Consider the following 16,628-nt stretch of genomic DNA (forward strand, 5'->3'; position numbering starts at 1 on the left):
TGCCATAAACCAAGTGACTGTGACTTTGCAGTAAAATACGCAAACCAGAGGAAGCTTCTGTCTTCAGGTGCATAGAGATCAACAGGTACAGATATCACCAAAGAAGAGACAGAAGTATTTCCCTATAACCCTCTTTTACACTTTCAAATGTGAAATGTAACTGTTTTAATTCAACTTTCATATTGCTTGGTTATGAATTTGAGCTCATAGAAGATTTTTAAAAAATCAGACTTGCTTCGATTTGACTCTTTACTTCCTGACTTCAGCACTGGATTCAGCTTGAACACAAACTCATGATCAAGTAGTTCTACATCTCGACTTGCTTCATCTCATCATCTGATCTACATGAACATCTTAGATTCTGTCTTATATAGAGGGAGATAGGAACCAAAGGTGGGGTAAGAACACAAATGTACTGTACTTATTTTGCTTGAAATTGTATCCATTCACATTAGTGTCAAGCACATTCTCAATCTTCATCAATAATTTTACAGAATATGCCCACTGTACTGTGCATGATCATTGTGTACTTAGTGAAAACACTGAAGAAGGAACGTATTTCATTCTTGAAAATGTCTGTGAGTATTCTGGATGATCTCTCAACTTTCCCATTTGAAGATGGATGATAGAAATGAACAGGAGTTTGTTTGATATTATTGTTTTATAAAGTTTGTAGATTAAAACTGGGGCCTGTTGTCATAGTTAAGCTCATCAGATAAACTACGACGTGCACATGTAGTTCCTAACATATCCATGCACATTTAGAATATGAACCAACGTGTGTCATTTCAATCCACTCTGAATGACTGTTGATCAATGGTGGGTAATGGCCATTCCCATTTATGCAAAATTCTCCATGAACGCACTGAAAAGCTCTGGTCTGGTAAGATGTGTGCATGGCTGCATACAAGCTTTTATTGGATTGTTCTAAAATTGAGCCATAAGATGTCAAGATATGGGAGCAGAAGTAAGCCATTCGGCCCATCCAGGCTTCTTCGCATTCCATCACGACTGATTTATTATCAGGGTGACACTCACAACATGCTGGAGGTACTCAGCAGGTTGGGCAGCATCCGTGGAAACGACCAGTCAATATTTTGGGCCAGAACCCTTCGTCAGGACTGTAGGGGGAAGGGGCAGAGGCCCTATTAAGAAGGTGCGGGGAAGGTGGGAAGGAGAAGGCTGGTAGGTTCCAGGTGAAGAACCAGTAAGGGGAAAGATAAAGGGGTGGGGGGGGGAGCAGGGAGGTGATAGGCAGGAAAGTTGAAGAAAGAATACGGGAAAACACAATGAGTAGTAGAAGGAGGCGGAACCAATAGGGAGGTGGTAGGCAGCTGGGGGAGGAAGCAGAGTGACATAGGGATAAAGGAAGGGAATTACCGGAAGTTGGAGAATTCTATGTTCATACCAAGGGGCTGGAGACTACCTAGATGGTATATGAGGTGTTGCTCTTCCAACCTGAGTTTAGCCTCATCATGGCAGTAGAGGAGGCCATGTATGGACATATCTGAATGGGAGTGGGAAGCAGAGCTGAAGTGGGTGGCTACTGGGAGATCCTGTCTGTTTTGGCGGATGGGGCTACTGGGAGATCCTGTCTGTTCCTGTCTAGGTAGTCTCTAGCCCCTTGGTATGGTCTAGGTAGTCTCCAGTCCCTTGGTATGAACATAGACTTCTCCAACTTCCGGTAATTCCCTTCCCCTATCCCTATGTCACTCTGCCACCTCACCCAGCTGCCTACCACCTCCCTCTTGGTTCCACCGCCTTCTACTACCCATTGTGTTTTCCCCTATTCTTTCTTCACTTTTCCTGCCTATCACCTCCCTGCTTCCCTTCCCCGACCCCTTTATCTTTCCCCTTACGGGTTCTTCACCTGGAACCTACCAGCCTTCTCCTTCCCACCCTCCCCCCACCTTCTTATAGGGCCTCTGCCCCTTCCCCCTACAGTCCTGACAAAGGGTTCCGGCCCGAAACGTCGACCGATCTTTTCCACGGATGCTGCCCGACCTGCTGAGTTCCTCCAGCGTGTTGTGAGTGTTGCTTTGACCCCAGCATCTGCAGATTATTTTGTGTTTATTATCAGGGTGTATGAGTGTCAGGGAGGGGTAGTACCTCTGATGGGGTGTAGCTCTCTTGGGAGTAGCTCGTCCACCTTTGGTCCCCTCTTGGTACTCAGGTCTTAGCTGTTTGCTTGCGATAGTGGCCACATTCACTTCGACGAGCGGGCTAAACCAGGTGAGGATAACCGATGGGTCTAAAACCCTCAGTGTGTTCGGGCTTGCCTACCCAACCTGGTGAATACTGGACCTGGCAGACTGCACAGAGGCCAGCACTGGTTTGGCTCAACGGGCAGGAAGGTAGGCTGTGGAGCACTTTAAGAGTGTGACGAGGCACTAAGGGTCATCCACTGTATTTGACTCTGTCTTGCTATTGGATACAGATGAGTGAGTGAGGTCAACCCTGCGTAACTCTTCCTCACTTCAAGCTAAACCTTTGTGCAAGTCACCCTTGTTATCCATCCTTCCCCTCCCAAACTACCCTGTGTCCTGTGGTTACAGGCGTGGGTGCACTGGCAGCCCTGGCCGCAAATCGCACAGTCATAGGGTGGTCATCCACTGACATGGAGCAGAGTGGCTCTCGGCAGCCATCCGAGCGACTGAGCAGCCCTTTCCAGGAATGCTGTGCTCAGCTCCACGATATGAGGAAGTGGCCCACACATTGCCTGCTCCGTTCTTCCCCTGCCCAGTTTACTGAGGCTGGCAGGGATCCCACTGACTGCCTGCCCCTAGTACATTGCCAATGGAGCACTGGGTGTTCACCGACCTTAGCTGAGAGCCTGAAAGCGATATGTCGGCTCTCTAGCGGCAAAGTGTCTGCATCAGACACAATATCAGCTGAGACCTACCAGGAAAGTGGTGCAGCACTGACTGAAAAGCTCCATCAACTTTTCCAACTCACGTGGCAACAAGAGACTATCCCTCAGGAATTTAAAGATGCATCCATCATCCACCTGTATACGTGAAAGAGAAACCGACACTCCTGTGACAACGATCGGAGAATATTCTTGCTACCTATCACAGGCAAGATCTTCACCGGGCTTCTTCTCAACCATCGCACATCACACCTTGAGCGTGTACTCTACCCGTGAGCCAGTGTGGATTTGGGAAAGTGCATGGGATTATTGATGTGGTGTTTGCTGCAAGTGAAATGTCAGGAGCAGAACATTCACCAGTTCGCCTGCTAGGTCAGCCTGACCAAAGCCTTTGACGCTGTTTGCAGAGAGGGCCTGTGGAAGATCATGGTGAAGTATCGATGCCCAAGGAAGTTCATCATCATGGTGTAGCAATTCCCTGACTCTCGCAAGCCAGAGTTCCAGACGATGATGAGACATCCGAGCCCTTCCCCATCTCAAACAGGGTCATGAGGGCCATGTCTTGGTGCCAATACTATTCCATCCAGTGTTTTCTGCTATGTTGACTGATGCCTAAAGGTTCACATATCTTGGCAGCACACATCGTCATACGGTAGATCACCAGGATTGCCAAAGCAAGTGTTATCTTTGTCAGACTTTATACAACATCTAGAACAGAAGAGGTGCAAGTCTACGGACAAAACCTAAGATGTAAAGGGCCATAGTATTCCCCACTCTGCTTTACGCCTGTGAAACATGGACAGTATATCAATGGTATCCTAAGCAACTGAACTATTTCCACACAGTTTGCCTCAGAATGCTCCTCAACATTAAGTGGCAGGACAGAATCCCTGACACTGAGGTACTAACCAAGGCTGGCCTGCTCTGTATCTACACCATCCTGATATAGTCCCAGTTACACTGGACAGGGTACATAACTCATTTGCCAGACCATCAGCTGCCTGAGAGACTGCTTTATGGCAAACTACTGAAATGAAATACTGTAAAGACAGCTTAAAGATTTCACTAGAAGCTTTTGGCATCAATGCAGACACATGGGAGTATATCATCCAGGATCGGGCTGAGCACTCCTCCCACCATACCGGTGTAGTGACACAGAAGGAGGGAAGAACAATTGCAGCAGAGAGACATAGCCTGGCCAGGAAAGACCAAGCCAGCAACCGCCAACCCAACATGGCTGCCATCTCTTGTCCACACTGACAAAGAACTTTTCAAGCATGGATTGGCCAGCCATCTGTGTACCCAGAGACCAGTCCAGCCCCTAGAAATTACAGATGACTAGAGTGGTTGTTATCGTTGCATGGTGAACAACTGAATTATCCCTCTCAATCCCATTCTCCTGCCTTTTCCCCTGAATCTTTGATGCCCTGACTAATCAAGAACCTATAAAACTCTGTCTTAATTATACCAAATGGCTCGGCCTTCACAGCCGTCCGTGGCAATGAATTCCACAGATTCCCTACCCTCTGGCTAAAGAAATTCCTCCTCATATCTATTCTAAATGGATGTCCCACAATTATCAGGCTGTGCACTCTGGTCCTGGACTCACTCACTGTAGGTTTCATCCTCGCTACATCCACTCTATCCCAGCCTTTCAATATCCAATAGGTTTCAATGAGATTCCCTCCCCCCATTCTAAACTCCAGCGAGTAGAGGCCCAGAGCCATCAAACACTCCTGAAATGTTAAACCTTCCATTCCCACATCATTCTCATGAACCTCCTCTGGACCCTTGCCAATGCCAGCGCACTCTTGCTTGGATAAGGGGCTCAAAACTACTCAGTGTGATCTGACCAATGCCTTATAAAGGCTCGGCTTCACGTCCCTGCTCTTATATTCTTGTCCTCTTGAAATGAATACTAACATTGCATTTACCTTCTTCACCACCGACTCAGTCTGCAAGTTAATCTGTAGGGAATCCTGCACAAGGAATCCCAGATCCCTTTGCACCCGATTTTTTAACTTTCTCCCTGTTAGAAAATAGTCTATACGTTTATTCCTTCTATCAAAGTGCATGACCGTCCACTTCCCTACACTACGTTCTATCTGTCACTTTTTTGGCCCATTCCCCCAATCTGTCTCAGTCCTTCTACAGACTACCTGGCTCTCCACCTATCTTCGTATCATCCTCAAACCTGGCCACAAAGCCATCAATTCTGTCATTGAAATCATTGACATATAATGTGAAAAGAAGCGGTCCCAACACTGACCCCCTGTGGAACACCACTACTCTCTAGCAGCCAACGAGAAAAAGCCCCCTTATCCCCATTCTTTGCCTCCTGCCAATTAGCCAATGCTCTATCCAAGCTAGTATCTTTCCTGTAAGATCTTGGGCTCTCATCTTGTTAAGCAGCCTCATGTGTGGCACCTTGTCAAAAACCTTCTGAGTTTCCATGCAAACAACATCCACTCACTCTCCTTTGTAAAAATAATCAATAAGTTCTGTTTACTGGCTTTATTTAGACAGTGACCTTCAATTATGGGTAAGTATTGTGCAGTCAGCTCCATCTTGTATCCAAGGAGAGGAGCCTTAAGAAGGTGCATCATTGAGGAGCCCACCACCCAGGACATGCCCTCTTCTCACTGTTACCATTGGGGAGGAGGTACAGAAACCTGAAGGCACACACTCAGCGATTCATTAACAGCTTCTTCCCCTCTGCCATACAATTTCTGAATGGATATTGAAACCATGAACACCATCTCACTACTTTTTTAAATTCTGTTTCCTGCACTACTTATTTAATTTAACTATTATATATACATATACTTAACGTAGTTCACCATTTTTCCTACATTACCATGAATTGCATTGTACTGCTGCCACAAAGTTAACAAATTTCACGATATATGTCAGTGATATTCACCTGATCTTGACTCTGATTTACTTACTCATAATTCAGGGTCCCTGTCAAATTAAAGCCTCTTGAAATTGCAATTACTTTCTTAGTGAGATTCCTGCCAGCTCAGCGTGAAGTTTAGTTAAATTCTTCCACTAAATAATTGCACTTTGAAGGAACCATGCTCAGCTGATAATTCATTCATGAACATAGAAATGTCTCCATGCAAGAATCTTGCATACTCAGGAGAGAAGCAGCAGGGTAAAAGAGAATTAGAATTTGTCTGTCGATCATGGGGTTAACTAGGCGATTAAGTACTTAACATTTGTTTGAGTGTCACGTGTCTCCTGACCAGGTACAACTAGTGACACAGAGAGGATCAGTATTGGAACAGGGTCAATAAGATTAGGGTACAAAGCAACTGGCATCTCAGCCCAGCTCAGACAGCCAGGCCAAAGGTAAACAACAGAACTCCCACGAAGGCAAGTTCTCCCTGGAGTGGCAGCTCACACAGTATTCCCAGCATGATTCCATTTAACGTCTCATTCCAGCACTTTACTGGCATTGTATGAGGCTGGACCAAACTGAGTGCAGGGAGGAGTGTGTGCAGAAGTGTGGAAGAATTTTCAGAGGCAGAATTCATGCTGACAAGGGATGGCCAGTAAAGTTCAGCTTCAGTCCAATGGAGGGCTTGTTCTACAAGTTAATTACTTTTTCACCACAAACAGAATTTCAGGCAGACGAACAATTCACCGTGCGCGCGCACGCGCGCGCGTGTGTGTGTGTGTGTGTGTGTGTTTGATTATATGATTTATAATTATGATAATGAGGACACACAGTCCCCTTTTATTGTCATTTAGTAATGCATGCATTAAGAAATGATGAAATGTTTTTCCAGAATGATATCACGAAAACCGACTTAAAAACTGACAAAAACCACATAATTATAACATATAGTTACAACAGTGCAAAGCAATACCGTAATTTAATAAGAACAGACCATGGCACAGTAAAAGTCTCAAAGTCTCTCGAAAGTCCCATCATCTCACACAGACAGTAAACCACCAGCGCCACCAACTTGCCGGTGCAGCATCCCGGAAGCATCCGACCACCCTCTGACTCCAAGTCTGTCCGAAAACTCCGAGCCTCCGACCACCTCTTCGACACCGAGCACCGAGCACCATCTCTGCCGAGCGTTTCGACCCCGGCCCCAGCAACAGGCGATAAGCAAAGCCGAGGATTTGGAGCCTTCATCTCCGGAGATTCTCGATCGCACAGTAGCAGCGGCAGCGAAGCAGGAATTTCAGAAATTACTCCAGATGTTCCTCTGCACTTCTCACGGCTGTCTCCAACAAATCCGGATTGTGCACGGCACACCTAGTTACACATATCGATATCATTCAGAACGCCCGCGCACGCTGTGTCGTGCCGCCATCTTCGTTTGTTAAAGGTGTCATGTTGGGGAAAACAAAATTGCAATTTTTCAACTATTACACTTAGCTGCAGAGCCACCTGTGAAATTATGATTGGCGTCTCTGCCTCCTCGAGATCTTAATATCACTCCAGATGTAGCAGGAATTCTAACATGACCCACACAGGAGAGCAAAGTGAAAGCACTGCCGAATTACAAGGCCACGGGGTGCAAAAGAGAGAACAAGATGAAGCAAAATGAAAAGAAGAAAATAAGCTTTAGACTATGGGTGCAGCTTACCATCGTTAACTGCTTTGGCACTGGAATTTAAAAGACACTTTAACCTTCAGTATGCAAAACGGGCAATAGATTGATGACATGGGAAATCTGCAGATGCTGGAAATCCAGGCAATACACACAAAATGCTAGAGGATTTCTGCCGGCCAGAAAGCATCTATGGAAAAGAGTACAGTCGACGTTTCGGGCCGAGACCCTTCAGCAGTACCCTGACACAACAGATTGAAGTGGCAGCTCAGTTTAAGCCCTATTTTAAAAAGGTTTGCATTGGCAATTACTCTGGAGGCAACGTCAGAAACTGCTGACATGCCAGCACCTTCAAAAGAGTGAACATTGGGATGGAGAAGTGAGATTTGAGAAGAAAACAAATCATGTCCTTAAATCATGGGATTCTATTAAAATTTGTAGAATGAATTCTTCTGCTGAATTACACTGTTCAAAATTTTAGATGAAAACATCTCACACTTCTTCACTGTACACTTCGGTCCTGTGTAGTCATACTTTGGTCCGTTTTTGAATACCAGACAGGCTAATAAATTAAGGAAATTATAAGGGAATGACATATCAAAACGTCTTCAACCGTACTTTCGATACAGGCATGTATCTGATGTGCAAAACTGAGAGCCAGAAAGGATCAATTAAAAGTGGAAAAGCCTACCCAAGAAATGAAGGGTGACTGATTATTTTAGCTTCAGTACAAAGTTTTTGCAGAATGGCCTCCAATCAACAGTCTTCTCAGACACGTCAATCCTATCCATCCTTTGACAAGCTCCACAAAGCAACCAGGAACACAGAATAAACATAAGACCATAAGGAGAGGAAATTTAGCGATGTGAATTAGAAAAGTGGGGAGTTAATTGTTGAAGGAAAGAGTTGCAGAGCTAAGTAACAGAGTGCCACAGAGTGTGGGTCCAGGTGGTGATTTCTCATTCAAAGATTCAAAAAACTTTATTGTCATTCTAACCGTACATCAGCTCTGCAGGGCAGAATGAAACAGCGTTTCTCAGGAGCAGTACAATCATAACATAACAAACACAACACTAAATAATAAACATAACAATATATAGTAAAACACAACAGCCACATGTCAGTTAAAATCAAGTTATAAGTGTCCAGTGCAAGTTAAAAGTGTCCAAAGCAGAGTCAGGTAGAGCAGCTATTTAGCAGTCTGACTGCCTGTGGGAGGAAGCTGTTTAGTAGCCTTGTGGTTTTAGTTTTGATGCTCCTGTAAAGTTTGCCTGATGGCAGAAGAACAAACAGTTCATGGAGAGGGTGTGAGGGGTCTTTAACGATGTATTGTACTGTGTCTTCTGGAGGCATTCCCTGTGAAAGGAGCAAAATAGCTAGAGCAAGATTAATCTGGTGAGCATTCTCACACTGGTAACAAGCAAACTGAGAGCACAGGGTAATGCAGGAGACCCCGCAACTAATGAAAAAAGAAATGATTAAAGGAATTAATTATATCTCTCGTTACAAGTCATTCAAATAAAAAAGGACAGTTACATTAATAAGTCTGTAACCTCATATTGATAATGTTCTTATTTTAACCACCATTATGTGTTAGATAAAATCACCATTGTTCTCCTCTGTTTGTTTTATTGCCACCTGAATCCTTATCAAAGTTCTGAACTAATCTTGTTTGTGTTTGAAGGACATGCACTCATTCACTCATTCACACACCACTTACTTTAATACTTAATTCCAGTTTCAGATAGCCAAGTTCTCTCTCGTTAGCCCATTCACTCTCAAGGATGTAATTTCTGCAGGTTAAATTCTGGCCTACTGCTAAGGAGGTAAATGAAAACAGATTCAAATTCACACTTTCCAAAGCTGAAAACTAGTTTTTTTATATTTAACAGCTTATTAGATGGGGGAGATGTAACTCCATTAAGCTACAAGCAGAGTCCTTACAGCAATATTTAAGGCTTCAGATAAAGCAAAACAAACTTGCCTTAACCCTAACCCTAAAGCTGTGAATCTTTTATTTTGTTTATTTTTCCCAGGTCAGATTCACTTATTATAACTCAGGAAGGGGATGCCGTTCATATCAACTCTTTTCTCAAGGATCATTCACCTAGCTTTCACATAGCACCACTCTGTTCAAAAATTCCAGGAATCCCACTGTTTATATTAAATCTTTCTGGCTTTCTCTTGAAACTTCTAGACTCTGTAAATAATGAAGCGTTTGGGGATGTTAATGGAATACAGTTTCAGGGATTCCCCAATGCCTTAAGGAGCTTTGAATTAGTTCCAGGTGACACTGTAAATATGGATGAAACTGGGCATACCAGGCTGTACAGATCATTGACTCAATCCCATTAATCATTCAACAGTTATTGCCTTTTAGAGACCTTCAATTATCAAGGAAGCCTGATGGTGGGAGCAAAGGAATTGGGTGTTGTCATTCACTCCGTTAGTAAGAAAACAGAATGAGCAGTTTACTTGCACTCTTTCTACCCAGTAAACAACATTCTTTCTGACAGGCTACAGGGTAAGTCTTCTCTTGTCTTCTTTATGGCATGTCCATTCCACTTTCACTGAGATCCACATTTACATGTTCGTATGTTATAATACTATCACCAGAATGAATCATAACGTGTCCATTCTTCTCTGCACAAAGTTACAGTTACAGAAACAATAAAAATCAGAGAAAATATATCTTCTCTTGAAAGAAATTCTTTCACCAAAAATGTACACATGGGATTCTGAGATTGGCACATTGGCATATTTCTATCCCATTAGTCCAAGTCCTCTGATTCCAATCTTCCTTATCTCCATGTGTCATTTCTCCCTCTCCAAACCTCCAATACTGCAGTTCACTGTATGCTATTATACACATATCTTGCTGAAATATATGGACACTGGCAATCCAGGGAGACATTATTTCAGTCTGTTCAAGGCACACTGAATTAACCTCTTGTTTGTCATCAATCCATAGCTTTGAGTGGTCTGACATCTCCTTCCACTTTAACTATCAGAGGCTTGCCAACAGCAGTGAATAATTTCTCAGCAGATATTCCCTTCAGCAGGGAAAGACCTGCATTTATATACAGCACCCTTCATGACAGCAGGACAGGACACACTGAGCATTTCACAGCCAAAAAAGTGCTATTCAAGCATGGCCATTGTTATAACCCAGCAGCTACTTATTTTTAAAAACTGATATCAGTAATATGATATCAAAAATTCATTATCTTTATTAGTCAAGTTGGTTGAGGTATAATTATTAACAGTTGTGGATGATCCTCAGCTCTAAAGAAACTATGAAGAATGAAAAGCTGTTTTACATCACACAGATGTAGTAGGCCTTCTCTACTTTTCTGTTCCTTTTCTGTTGCAGTAAAGACCAACAGACCATTTCTCTTCCCAATTACTAGTTGTTTCTGAATGCTAACTTTATGTTTATTGTATGGGAGCACACACACCTTGCCAAATGTTCAATGAAGTCAGAACATGCTGGAAATATTCAGCAGATCATATAACTTGTATGTAAAGAGCAATTAACCTGAAACACTAACTCTGGTTCTCTACCCATAGATGCTAAATGCTTCCAGAGTTTTGTTTTCATTTCAGGCTTCCACAATCTACAGCATTTTGCTTTTGATTCCGCACTTGTTAGTCTCACGCCATTTAAATAATATTATGCTCTTTCATTCTTTCTGCTGCTTTCTCACATTAAAATCTTGCCCAATCACGTCATCTGTCTCTACTCTTTTCCAGATTCTGTGTCTTCCTAATAACTTTTCCATTTTGCAACATCAACAAACTAGAATGAAATACACAATCCATTCATCAATGCAGTCATGGATATAAATAGTAAATAGCTGAGGCCTTAGCGCCAATTCCTGTGGCACCCCACAAGTTACAGCTCGCTAACCTGGAAAAGACACATTTATCTGCACTCTGTTTTCAGTAAAGTCATTGTTCTGATTGTTGATTGTTAAGTCAGTGTTCAGTCGAGGGTTACGGAGTAAAAAGAAAAATGAGCTGGCATTATGTCATACCCAGAAGCAGCTTCTTGCCAGCAACTTGAGAGCTGATAAATCAGTAAAAAGCTTCAACGCATCTGCCACTCAGAATGGCATTGAAAGTTGCAAAGCTGGGTTGAAAGTTTCATCTTACCTGTTGTTTTGACCTGTCAAATATAACTTGCAAATAATGCATTCAATTTTTAACAGTTTACTGCTGTTTCGATGCAATTTAGCATTCCTTTAGCACATGACTTCAATAGTAGCATTCTTGTTCCTACCAGTTCTCATTCATTGTCCCACAAGAATTGGATCACCACGGCCACAGTAATTAGTTTATCTCAACATAATAAGTAAAGGAGAAGTTATAGAGAAAGGGGGACACAACAGAGCAGTTTGGCCAGTGTTTAAGATAACATCAAAGGAGTCTCTGGATTTACAGCAGTTATATACAATAAGCAATCTGGGAGACTGGTGGAAAAATGGTAATAACACAAATATTGGTCTGGAGTCATTTACAGGCTTGATCAATAAGGATGACTGATTGCTAACTCTAAAGGACTTATTAAAACCACATGAATTGATCCTTAGTTGCCCTTTGAAATAGCCAAATTAACTAACAACTATTACAAAAAAGATGTACAGAAAAAGAAAGCAGAACTGAGCAGCTAGCCTCTACCAACCCAATAATGAACATGAGAAAGATCCAGTCACTTCAGCAAAATGCTCCTTATGAACATGTTGGGACATAGCTGAACTGGGAGATCTGCCCTTCAGATTACTTAAGTAATATTCTGACCTTGAGCTATGATCCCATGAGGATGATTGCATCAAGGTCCAAAATTTCTCCTTAAACGTCCCTGAAGATATCCTGGTTTATCAAAGTGAAACAATGGTGACTGCAGTGGTTTGGGAGAGCAGAGTATCACTACCTCCTGAAGAACTTTCAGGGACAAAGCAGCAAATGCTGGCCTTCCCAACATGATTAAAGGACAGTCAGTGGACAAAAAGTAGAAAAATAAGTCTAAGACAGAGATAGAAACGGTTGTGGCACATTGGGACAATTAATAGAGGTCTCGTACACCACTGACCAGGGTTCATTCCTGATCTTTGGTGCCATCTGTGTGCAGTTTGCATGATGTCCCTGAGACCACATGATTTGCTTGTCGGGCCTCAGTTTCTTCCTCCATCCCAAAGACATCAGGTTAGTTGGCTAATTGGCTACAGCAAATTATGTGGGGTAGGGGAAAAATCTGGGAGGAGTTGATGGGATTGTAGGGAGAATAGTTTACAGGAAAAATAAGGGAGAGAATGGGATTGTTCTGTGAATCAGTGCGGACTTGATAAGCCAAACAGCCTTTTTTGTGATGTAAGGAAATATGGAATAAATGTAATGAAATCTTTTACAAACTATCACATTGTCACGCTGCTCCTTTGGCTATGGCTGAAACTTTCCAGATCTGAGATTACAATGCTAATGATTGTCTTCTTAATTCATCTAAACAGTCTCTCTGATCATCTATCTATAGAGGCAATTGTTCTTCGCTCCTGATCACTAACAGCCCTAAACCCTTAACACACCACAGACAGTTTAAAATAGACAAAATATATCTGGATTTTCTAAACATTTGTCTTGCTGTTCACACCCATGTTTCACAATAAGATGTGAAATCATTATCTTTTATGAATGCTCCATCCATCAATTTTAGAAGCCAAGTTCCCACACTTAAAGGAAGCCTATAAGATATTCAGTACAACCTTGGCCAACATTTAGACAAGCTATTCTCCAGATAAGCTTCGAAGCTGTCAATAATTAAAGCAGCTATTAAGTCTTTTGCATACAAAAATAAGGAAGTCGAGACCTAGTCTTTCTGCCTCTACTAAACTGGACGTTCTGATGCAGAGTAGGAGCAAAAGATCTACTTCAGTTGCTGTCACCAAAAAATTATTTGAATCCTCATGAAAGGAGGAAGAACAGGAGAACCATACCCTTTCACAGCAATCTCTCACCCAACCAACTCCACACCCTACACATTGGCCACACAGGCAGCCATTGCACTTTCAGGGCGCTGCTTATTGGGTAAGTGACTTCACCTGGATCTAGGCCCCAGACTTTAAGCCAGCCAGTCTTCTTGCTTAAAGGTTATGTGCTCCTCAATCTTTACATGCTTGAAAACAGAAAGCAATTTTCACAGGATTTCCTGTTCCAACTGGATAGAAAGCAGCAAGCTTTCATTCTATTTAAAACAATAGCTTGTGAAAAGATGGTATATTTATTGTGATGGCAATGAACTGAATTTGCAATCTAAGAGAAATTAGTTCAAACCATAATAGCTTTGAGACTAAATATGTAATTCTTGGATGACACCAAGAAAATACCATGAAAACCATCAGATAATTGTAAAAGAGAAACACATTTGTAAAATGGCAGTCACAATCTGAGCCATCCCAAAATATTTCTAAAACGTGGTCATTGTGGTAGCAAATGATGGCCAAAGCTTTACAAATAATGGACTATACAATGGTGGCAAATGTAGCAGAATTCACCAAGTTTTCAATTCTATCCATTTAAATAGAATAGAAGAGTTTGGTTTGTTTCTTTTGTGATATTGCTCACCTGGTGACGCAACTCTTGATAATGATATATTTGCATTCCTGGATCACTTTGTTCTTTTTCTCTACTTAAACTTGTACTTTACAAGTTTAAGTAGAGAAAAAGAACAAAGTGATCCAGGAATCCTATTCCTATTCTTTCTGTCAAAATGTACTACAGTACCTTGCACCTTTCAATGTTGAAATTCCTGTACAATTATTTGCCCATTCTATGTAAATTCAAGCTCTCCTGTAATTAGTCATCTTCAATATTGATTTTTCCTGCAATTTTGTATCATGTGCAACTTCTATTTTTTTTAAATGTGCATACATGAGCACCTCAGCCTTCATTAGTGGAAAGGTTACTGAAACATAACTTGGACACCGTGATGTTTGAGCATTTTGATAAGACAGATTGTCTGAATGACTTCCCAGTTGTGTGTGGCCATGACACGTATTGCCCATTGTCAAAAACCCACCAAACACCTGAATGAGTCCCAGCAACACTCCATCCCACTTTCATCAGATCCGGAAGGAGAAGGGTGCAGGACAGTGACCTCCTCAGCTCTGTCCTTTGTAGAGTCTCACCCATCTCTCACCACTATGAAAAATGCACCATAGTTTTCCCATCACGAGGAAATCTGCAGATGCTGGAAATTCAAGCAACACACACAAAATGCTGGTGAACGCAGCAGGCGAGGCTGCATCTATAGGAAGAGGTACAGTCGATGTTTCGGGCCGAGACCCTTCATCAGGACTAACTGAAAGAAGAGATAGTAAGAGAGTTGAAAGTGGGAGGGGGAGGGGGAGATCTGAAATGATAGGAGAAGACTGGAGAGGGAGGGATGGAGCTAAGAGCTGGAAAGTTGATTGGCAAAAGGGATACGAAGCTGGAGAAGGGAGAGGATCATGGGACAGGAGGCCTAGGGAGAAAGAAAGTGGGAGGGGAGCCCAGAGGATGGGCAAGGAGTTATAGTGAGAGGAACAGAGGGAGAATAAAGAGAGAGAGAGAAGAAAGGGAAAATAAATAAACAAAGAATGGGGTATGAAGGGGAGGTGGGGCATTAACGGAAGTTAGAGAAGTCAATGTTCATGCCATCAGGTTGAAGGCTACCCAGACAGAATATAAGGTGTTGTTCCTCCAACCTGAGTGTGGCTTCATCTTGACAGTAGAGGAGGCCGTGGATAGACATATCAGAATGGGAATGGGACGTGGAATTAAAATGTGTGGCCACTGGGAGATCCTGATTTTTCTCTGGTGGACAGAGCATAGGTGCACAGTGAAACGGTCTCCCAGCCTGCGTCAGGTCTTGCCAATACATAGAAGGCCCCATCGGGAGCACCGGATGCAGTATATCACCCCAGCCGACTTACAGGTGAAGTGTCGCCTCACCTGGAAAGACTGTCTGGGGCCCTGAATGGTGGTAAGGGAGGAAGTGTAAGGGCATGTGTAGCACTTGTTCTGCTTACAAGGATAAGTGCCAGGAGGGAGATCGGTGGGAAGGGATGGGGGGGTACGAATGAACAAGGGAGTCGCATAGGGAGCGATCCCTGCGGAAAGCAGAAAGAGGGGGGAGGGAAAGATGTGCTTAGTGTGGGATCCCGCTGGAGGTGGCAGAAGTTACAGAGAATTGTATGTTGGACCTGGAGGCTGGTGGGGTGGTAGGTGAGGACAAGGGGAACCCTATTCCTAGTGGGGTGGCGGGAGGATGGGGTGAGAGCAGATGTGCGTGAAATGGGAGAGATGCGTTTGAGAGCAGAGTTGATGGTGGAGGAAGGGAAGCCCCTTTCTCTAAAAAAGGAGGACATCTCCTTCATCCTGGAACGAAAAGCCTCATCCTGAGAGCAGATGCGGCGGAGACGGAGGAATTGCGAGAAGGGGATGGCATTTTTGCAAGAGACAGGGTGGGAAGAGGAATAGTCCAGGTAGCTGTGAGAGTCCATGGGCTTATAGTACACATTAGTAGATACGCTGTCTCCAGAGACAGAAACAGAAAGATCTAGAAAGGGGAGGGAGCTGTTGGAAATGGATCAGGTAAACTTGAGGGCAGGGTGAAAGTTAGAGGCAAAGTTAATGAAGTCAACGAGCTCAGCATGCGTGCAGGAAGCAGTGCCAATGCAGTCGTTGATGTAGCAAAGGAAAAGTGGGAGACAGGTACCATTATAGGCTTGGAACATGGATTGTTCCACAAAGCCAACAAAAAGACAGGCATTGCTGGGACCCATACGGGTGCCCATGGCTACACTTTTAGTTTGGAGGAAGTGGGAGAAGCCAATCTCTTACTATCTCTTCTTTCAGTTAGTCCTGATGAAAGGTCTCAGCCCGAAACGTCGACTGTACCTCTTCCTATTGATGCCTGGCCTGCTGCGTTCACCAGCAATTTTTGTGTGTGTTGCATAGTTTTCCCATCAATCATCAAGGGGGATGCAGGCATTAGAAAGATCTTTAAAATACATAAAGGCCAACTTCTATTTTCATTTTAATGATTTCCCAACACACATCCATTACCTCTACTTTGTTGGCTAATATTTTGGGCAAACGACGACAGAAGCCCACAATATAGGCAAAGCTAATTTTCTCCCCAACCACACAAA

General features: G+C 43.2%; 1 protein-coding gene across 6 annotated transcripts in view; it reads right to left on the reverse strand.

Annotated features, from left to right (window-relative positions):
• Positions 1 to 16,628, reverse strand: part of myrf (myelin regulatory factor) — a 290,463-nt gene that overhangs the window by 189,590 nt on the left and 84,245 nt on the right. The gene's annotated exons all lie outside the window — the stretch shown is intronic.

Source organism: Mobula hypostoma, chromosome 11 (assembly GCF_963921235.1).
Source record: "Mobula hypostoma chromosome 11, sMobHyp1.1, whole genome shotgun sequence".
In the NCBI taxonomy this organism is placed as follows: domain Eukaryota; kingdom Metazoa; phylum Chordata; class Chondrichthyes; order Myliobatiformes; family Myliobatidae; genus Mobula; species Mobula hypostoma.